Raw genomic sequence first — 9023 nt, 5'->3', positions numbered from 1 at the left:
TACAACCTGTTGGTGGGTCGTAATTTTTCCCGATTAGGTGTGTCCTACAAGTGGGTCCACACTGTGTATATATTTTTTGTTAACGATATTGCAAAGTACCGTTTTTGGGAAAGAAATATCAAGATAACGGATATTTTACACAAATAGGGGATTGCGCGTGCCCGACAGCGAATATTCGCTGTCTGGGAAGCACTTTCAGCGCCCAGCTCTGGGCGCGAGAATTTCTAACGCCCAGTGCTGGGCGTTGAAAATGCGAAGGGGAGAACGGTCTTTAAAAGACGCGACCGTCTTGTTCTTCTTCCCATTTCCGCCATTTTCGTTCTTACTCTTCATTCCATTCTACTAATTTTTGCTCGTTTTCTTCACTTTTCTTCACGAATTCTACTCCAAATCACTTCCTAATCTTCCCAATGTAAGTAATTTAAGTAATTTTGAGCTTTTTTTGTCAATTTCAGTATTTTTGTCAAGTATTTTTATTCATGAAATTGATTTGGGGGTTTTTGATTTTGTGCTTCTTTCCTTCAATTAGATAGTTGGAAATGTTCTACATAACATGTTAATTAGTTTGTGCATGTTAATTTTCGCAAGTATGTTGATTCTTGTTGATTTTGGGCATTTTTATACTAGCCCCCAAGTATACCTACGACTCTAGTGTTTTCTTACAATGTAGGTGTTTTTGGTATATTGCTTGCGTTCCTCACAATTCATGAATGACAAATTATGGAATAATTTGCATTTTGTTTGGAGTTAATTAATTTTTTTACTTAGGGAATTTTTGCTCAATATGAACTTAGTATCATGTTTTAGGGAACAAAAATTGTATGACTCCATTTTATGAGTGGAATGCACTCCTTTAGTGATTGGTGTGAGTGCCAATTTTGTTAAAGGTATAATGCCTTGTTGTATTATTGATCAGCATGCCTGACGAGTCGTCACCTCCTTCTGGTGGCCACGAGGAGCATGGCATGACGCGTCAGTCTACTGGTGCGGGACCCCTATGGGTGGGTCCTGAGCTCTACGACGGTCGGGACCTGCACTACGACCTAGAGCACCACGTGACTACCCGCCTTCACGCGAGGAGGGAGACTACGGTTCGCGGCTACGGTGCAGCGACGAGCGAGGCTGTTTTTGGTTTCCTGAGCTCGGACGCCCAGGCTTTGGTGAGGGCGAGCTCACTGTTTCCGGTGGTCGAGACCTTCTGGGAGATACTGCGGCTTAACATCTCCCTTTCCTTTCTGCTATCGTTCATGAGGTGGTGGTGGGATACCACCAACACTTTCCATTTTCCTTGGGGTGAGATGACGATCACTCCCGAGGATTACACGGCTTTGACGCGCTTGACCTTTACAAGGAACCCCGTTCGTCTGAGGTCGGATGGCCCACCGCCGACCGTTACTGAGGGTACCAGGCTCCTAGGCTCGTGGATGGGCATGAGATTGCCTTTGTACCAGCCCCGTGGGATACGTTTTGCTGTCCTGATGTGGGCCTTGGAGCATGGGGTAGAGGAGTCGTCTTCGAGACAGGCTCGGCTTTTCTACCTCCATTTCATTACTTCCACTTTTCTATCGGGTCCGACTGACACCTTTGACCCGAGGTGGATAGGCATGGTGGAGGACGTGTCTACACTGGGTGACTATTGCTGGAGTGATATGGGTTATGCGACGCTCGTCGGCCAGATGAGTTTGGCGGTGCGCGACTCGGACCCGAGTAGACGTCACTTTGTCATTACATTGGCGGGAGTGCCGCGTTTGATCGAGGTATGTGCCAAGCCCTTCTTTTATTTTTCTCGCTTTTACCAGGCCTCTTCCTTTTTGACGTATTATTGTCTTTTCTTTTTTGTAGCTGTGGGATTTTAAGCACTTGCCTTGGATGGCTCCCCGAAAGGGGCAGAGGCCTTTAGAGTACCCTGCTGGTCGTCGTTGGGGTTGGAAGAAGAAGCTGATTGTGCGTCCACCGCCCGATACTGTGTGTGATCTCATTCGGGATGGGAACCCTGAGCATGTGCAGAATCTTATCCTCTATCTCGTATTTCTCCATTCTTTTTATTTTCTATGTGCGAGATCTGACCGTGTTTGTACAAAATGGGTGGTTTGGACCCCATGGCTCTCCTTTAGGGGTACTTATGCTTCGGTCAGGGATAGTTATGCCCCGAGCCAGATGCGGGTCTTGTTCGTTGGCCGCCGCGACCCTGTCTGGTACCTGGGAGAGCGGGTACGTATGCAGACGGTCGGGGCTTTTTCGGTGCCTAAGCCTCCGCCTGCGACCATGTTGTTTACTCGCTCGATAGGCGAGTCGTGGAGGGTCCACTCGAGGACTGGCGTGCCGGCGACGGAGTTGGTGATAGCGGGAGCTAGCTATTATCAGTTTATCCAGGATTCTCTTCGTCTCCCGGACCCTGGCGCTGTGAGTTGCCCTCTCTTTTTGTATTGATTTTAGTGTTTTCATGCTCGTGCCCATGTGTTTATGTTTACTGTGTTTTGTGCAGGAGTATCCCGACCCTTCGTTAGGGGGATGGGTGCTTCCTGATGCTCGGATCTCGTATACCGGAGAGAGTGGATCCGAGATTGTGGAGACTTTCCCGGAAGACCGGGTTTTCCATGCTCCGCTCCCTGTGGGAGTACAGGCGGTATGCACCTTTTATTTGTGCACTCTTCTTATATCTTTCTTTTTTCTTTTGTTACTAACATTCCTCTTTCAGGTTCCGGCCCGTACGACCAACGCGATGGTGGGGGTGATCAACCGGTTGAAGTCCGCGTTGGTTCGGGCTCGATCTGCACTTTCTTGCAGGAGCCCCCACTCCATTCTGGTAATGTGCCCTCTTTTTCTTTTGATCTGTACCTTTTGTTTTGTTTTCCGTTACTCACCCTCTTTTATTTTTGTAGACGGGGGCTGGACGAGCTGGGGCCGACGACGCGGGTCCCTCGGGCGGGGGACGCGGTCGTGAGGAGAGAGAGAGGGCACGACACTCGCCCCTATGGCATCGCCGTTCCGATGTGGGGGTGAGTTCTTCCGGGGAGAGGTCCGAGCCGGAGCGTAGGCGACGTTCCGTGTCGGTGGCTCGAGAGCCTAGCCCCGAGTTGCAGCCACAGCCTCATTTTTGGGGTGATTCTGGCTGGGGGTCCTCATACCACGGGGAGTGGAGTGGATGGACCGGCGAGGCTTGGAGACATGAAGCCGATGAGGAATCTTAGGCTTACCTCCTGTTTTGTATATATTCATTCTTGTATTCCGCATGTATATATATTTTATTTTTTGCGAATTTTGGGTGCAAGAATGTTTTGGGCCTTCCATGGGCTTTGTCTTTACATATTATAGCAATATTAGCTTTCTAAACCAACGACGAATTTTGAAAAGAAAAAGAATTCCATAAAAATAATGAGTTCATACAAGAGTGCACACATATTTTTAGACTAGCCGACTACTTTGGGTATTACATATGCATGTTTATTATTTTTCGTTTTTTTGCCGACTCGTGCCATACTCCTTTGTTGGGCTTGTTCTTGAAAATTCTTGTGTCTTTGTTTTCATTCTATTTGGCCTTGCCCGTGCATGGGTTGGGGTATAGTGCCCTTTGTAATATCCTTTTGTCTTGATGTGCTCCATGACTTTAGTATTTTTTTAATTTTATTGGACCGAATCCTTGATCAGGATTGCCTACGTATCTTGTCAGAATCAGGTCGCGCGTAGTTCTAGCCATGATTTTTGAAATTTTTGAAAGGGGCGTTCATTACACATCTGCTACCCCCCAAGTGTTCGTGGTTCTTTTGATGATCCGAAAAAAGGAGTATGAACACTTGCAGAAGTGGGAGGATAGGTGGCGAGAGAGAATGACGCCCAAATTCGGGCGTAGGAAATATCGGCGCCCAGGCCTGGGCGTGAAAAGTAACAGCGCCCAGTCCTGGGCGTTGAAGTTTTGTCCTTCGCTTTTTCTACTTTATCGATTTTTATGCCGTTTGCTTAGAGTAATGCGCAGAATGCTTGCTTATGAGTCTTAATGTTTTTTATTAGATGCCTTAACTCAGGACTTAATTTTATTAAATATAGTACTTTTTCAATTGGTCTAAGTTCGTGAGGTTAGCGAATTTCGCTCCATCTATGTCGGCTAGTTGGACTGCTCCGCCAGGTAGGATGGTCTTTACAAAATATGGTCCTGTCCAGTTAGGCCGGAATTTTCCTCTAGGGTCCGTAGTAGGTGCGCGGACTTCTTTTAACACAAAATCGCCTTCTTTGATATTTCGAGGTTTGACTCTTTTGTTGAATTGCCTTGCGATGCGCTTTTGATACACTTGCACGTGATGTAAAGCTCTCAACCTCCGTTCGTCTAAAAGGACGAGCTCGTCGTACCTAGCTTGAACCCAATCGGCCTCGGGCAGCTTGCTTTCTAGGACGATCCGGAGGGAGGGAATTTCCAACTCGATCGGTTGAACTGCTTCTATTCCGTATACCAAGGAGTAGGGTTTTACTCCAATGGAGGTGCGGATTGAGGTTCGATAGCCCCATAATGCGAAGGGTAATTTGTTGGGCCAATCCTTATAATTTTCGGCCATTTTTTCGATTATGACTTTAATATTTTTGATGGCCGCCTCTACCGGGCCGTTCATTTGCGGCCTGTAGGAAGAGGATTTATGATGTTTGACATGATATTTTTCGAGCAGGTCTTGGACTTCGGCCCTAAAGTGGGAACCTTGGTCACTTATGATTTCATGTGGAACCCCGTATCGACAGAATATGTTCTTTTCTAGGAATCGAGCGACATGTTTGGCCGTTAATTTTGCATAGGAGACTGCCTCTACCCATTTAGTGAAGTAATCAATTGCGACTAAAACGTACTCGTGTCCCCCTACGCCTGTTGGTGTTACCTTGCCGATTATATCTATACCCCAGGTGGAAAAGGGCCATGGAGAAGTGAAGGTGTATAGTTCTGAGGGAGGCAAGTGGTTAAGGTTACTGAAGATTTGGCATTTTGGGCAAGTTTTTACAAAGTGATGGAAATCGGTTTCCATAGTGGTCCAATAGTACCCTGAGCGGGATATTTTTCGGGATAGCATTTTTCCGTTCATATGGGGTCCGCACACGCTGTTATGGTATTCTTCCATTAGTCTTTGGGCTTGGTTTTGGTGGACACAAAGTAACTTGATTTTATTCGGCGTGTATTTGTACAGTTCCCCCAGAATTATGCTATATTGTGAAGCGAGGAGGCGTAGGGCCTTTTGTGCTCGCGAGGAGGTGTTTGGGGGGAATTCCCCACTTGTTTTGTAAAGAAGGATGTCCGTATACCATGGTTCTTCTTCGGTGTTTTCAGGTTCGGAGTCTATGGCACAGCAATAACCCGGCTCTTTCCTTCGCTCGACCCGAAGGGTCATTCCGTCCCATTCATTCGGGATGTTGAGCATTGAAGCTAGCTTCGCTAGTGCATCCGCGAATTGGTTGTCGTCTCTTGGTAAGTACGTATACTCGATTTTTTCAAATTGCTCGACTATTTGGTCTAAGTGAGCGTGATATTTTGAGAGACTAGTGCTTCGGACCTTCCATCTTTTGGATATATGGTTGATTATTAGGGAAGAATCCCCGAAGACTTGTAGATGTTTGACTCCGAGGCTAACTGCGGCCTCTAGCCCAACTATGCAGGCTTCATATTCGGCGGCGTTGTTTGTGGCCTCGAAGTCAAGTTTGACGGAAATCGGTATATGGGCCCCTTCGGGACTAACTAGGAGAACTCCGACGCCGCATCCCTTCTGATTGGACGCGCCATCGAAGTATAGTGTCCAATAGTCGTCTCGTATCATCAGAAGTTCCTCGTCGGGGAGGAGGTAAGCTTCCGTGGTTTCCTCATTCGGGCATGCTCGGCCAGGAACTCGGCTACCGCTCTTCCTTTGATTATTTTTTCTGGCATGAATTTTAGGTCGAATTCTAAGAGCATGACTAGCCACCTGGACAGGCGACCATTTAGGGCGGGCTTTTCGAACATAAATTTTAAGGGGTCTAGTTATGACATTATATGAACAGTGTGGGCCAATAAATAATGTCTGAGTTTTTTGGATGCCCAGACGAGGGCGAGGTAGGTTTTCTCAAGTTCCGTGTATCTCGTCTCGTACTCTATGAACTTCTTGCTCAAGTAGTAAATGGCTCGCTCGGATCCATGTACACACTGTGAGAGCATAGCTCCTGCTGCAGTATTCGTGATGGTTAGGTATAGGCGTAAAGGGATCCCGGGCAAAGGCGGGGAAAGGACGGGTGGTTTACTTAGATATTCGTTGATTTTATCGAAGGCAATTTGGCATTGTTCATCCCATTCGGCCTTTTCTTCTTTTCTTAATTTTTTGAATATTGGCTCGAAAGTCATAGTAAGCTTGGAAATGAACCTACTAATGTATTGCAGCTTTCCTAGGAAGCCCCTTATCTGTTTTTCAGTTTTCGGTGGGGGCATTTCGGTAATGGCTTTGATCTTGGATGGGTCAATCTCGATTCCTCGCGTACTAACAACATATCCTAGCAACTTTCCAGAGGTTACCCCGAACACACATTTTTGTGGATTTAGTCTCATGTTATATTTCAAGATTCGGGTGAAGAACGTTCTAAGTGCCGGGAGGTGACCTTGCCGGTCTTTAGATTTGACGATCATGTCGTCTACATAGACCTCGATTTCTTTGTGTATCATGTCATGGAGTAACGTGGTGGTTGTTCTTTGATAGGTGGCCCCCGCGTTTTTCAAACCAAAAGGCATTACAGTGTAACAATATATACCCCAAGGGGTAATGAAAGTTGTTTTTTCCATGTCTTCTTCTACCATAAGTATTTGGTTATATCCGGCGTACCCGTCCATAAAGGAGTGAAGCGCGTGTTCTGCGGTGTTGTCTACTAGTATGTCAATGTGAGGTAGAGGGAAGTCATCTTTGGGACTGGCTTTGTTGAGGTCTCGGAAGTCTACGCACATTCGCACTCGTCCATCTTTTTTAGCTACGGGGACAATATTGGCCACCCATTCTGGGTAGTTGGAGACTTTTATGAAGCCGGCGTCTAGTTGTTTAGTGACTTCTTCTTTTATTTTCGAGGCTATCTCTGGTTTGAGCCGCCGTAGCTTTTGTTTTACTGGCGTCATTTTGGGATCTAGCGGAATTTTATGCTCAGCGATTTCTCGATCTATTCCTGGCATGTCTTTGTAGGACCAAGCAAAGACACCCTCGAATTCCCGCAAAGTGGAGATTAGATCGGCCTTTTCAGTGGGAGTTAAGGTGAGGCCAATTTTAATGATTTTAGGATTTTCTTCTGTTCCAATATTTACCGATTCTGTGTCCTCAATTATAGGAGTTTTGAGTTCTTGTTCATTTACAGCTTTTATTAGTTCGGTATATTCCTCTTCTGGATCTTTTTCGCGCTCATTAGTGGCGAGACATTCTTCATTATTACTCGGATTTTTAAGCGGCATATACTCAAAAGTTTTGTTTATCTTATTAAAGTCATGAAGCATTACATCAAGAAGATCTCCCGGAGTAGATATTTCCGGGTCTAAACTATTTTTGGGAGGGGTTACAATTTTGCTAGGTTCGGACTCGGAGTCATACTTGGATTCAGACTCTAATTCTTCGTACATCGGACCCTCTAATCCATACTTGGAGTCATACTTGGATTCAGAATCTAATCCATTTGAAAGTCTTGCGCCACCCTCGTTGGATTTGGTCATCTTTTGAGGGTGATGGAGCGATCAATTTAGTAGGATCGAACAATTCATCTTGAAGAGCTAATGCCATAATTTCTGTTTCATTCTTTGCTCTTTTCTTTTCTAACCCAAACAATAGCCCGAAAGCATGTGAGTTGGGGAGCGTTTTTGGCATAGCACGATTCTTTGAGGCGAGTGGCCTTTGAGAACGTAAAGGGTCGTGTTCCAGAGCATGCATCTCTTGGGTTTGTGCGACCTCTAGGCATAGATGTTCGGGATATGCTTCTTCCATCGCGTTCCTTGATGGCTATCACGGGTAGGTATTCAGGGGCCCTGCATTATTGTTGTGGAGTAGGAGACACATTAGTTTGTTTCGTGAGTCGATTTTTAGATATTTTATGACTACCCTTAAGTCGGACTAGTATATTTGGACTGCTATGTGTGCACTTTGAACTCTTTATATTTTCGAAAATCTTTGCCCGTGTGACATTCATTGTTACTAGCATGTTCGGTTTTGGTGTCTAACATTGTCGTCGTAGGAGGCCTATCAACGACACAAAGAGTTATTTATTTATTTATTTATATATATTTTTTTTAAGTCGCTTCTAGAATCGAGTGCTTTTTCTTACGCCCTTGTAGCAAAAAAAAATTTACGAACGATTTTTTTGTGCTACGTATTTTCCTTTTGCTCGGGCACCGAGGCTGCTGCGCCTGACCAGAAGGCCAAACAGCAACTTCAGCGCCCAGCGTCGGGCGTGAGAAATTCTGGCGCCCAGCCAGGGGCGTTGAAAATGCGTCCCTGGCTGGTTCTCGTTTTCTGTTTGTGTCTACTTTTGTTTATGCGACTTCGATTTTGCGTGCTTGCCTAATAACGTCCTTTACGCGTTGTGCAGCGTTTGTGGGATTCGTTTCAGGCCATCCCGAGCGTCGCTTATTTTTGTGGCGATCGTTCGGGTTTGCGGAACACGTATTTCGGTATAACTCTTTGGCAAATTGGTTAATGAATGTTTGGGCAGTTTTTAAGGTCGTTGGTTTTTCTAGGATACTTTGTCACACATAATCATATATTTCGCTACACATAACTAACATTCCATCATGAGGCAATAATAACATGTCACGTAGTTTATGATAGGCTTCTATGGGTAGTTATTTGCGCCTGGATTGGTACCGCTTCTATCGTAGATCCAACACATGCCCCGGTCGAGGTAGTGTCTTCAACAGATGAATTTCGCTCAAGAGGCCAACCCGCAAGTGCAAGCCAAGGGGGCATGCAGGCAAGAGGGACCTAGTGGGCGAGCGATTGGGTTTGGGACGGGTGTACTACTAGCGAAAGTGCCGAGTGGACAACATTCGAAGCGTATGCACC

The sequence above is a fragment of the Spinacia oleracea genome, chromosome 6 (genome assembly GCF_020520425.1).
Source record: "Spinacia oleracea cultivar Varoflay chromosome 6, BTI_SOV_V1, whole genome shotgun sequence".
NCBI classification, from domain to species: domain Eukaryota; kingdom Viridiplantae; phylum Streptophyta; class Magnoliopsida; order Caryophyllales; family Amaranthaceae; genus Spinacia; species Spinacia oleracea.
The sequence above is the reverse complement of the archived record's forward strand: the minus strand, read 5'-3'. Positions refer to the sequence as shown.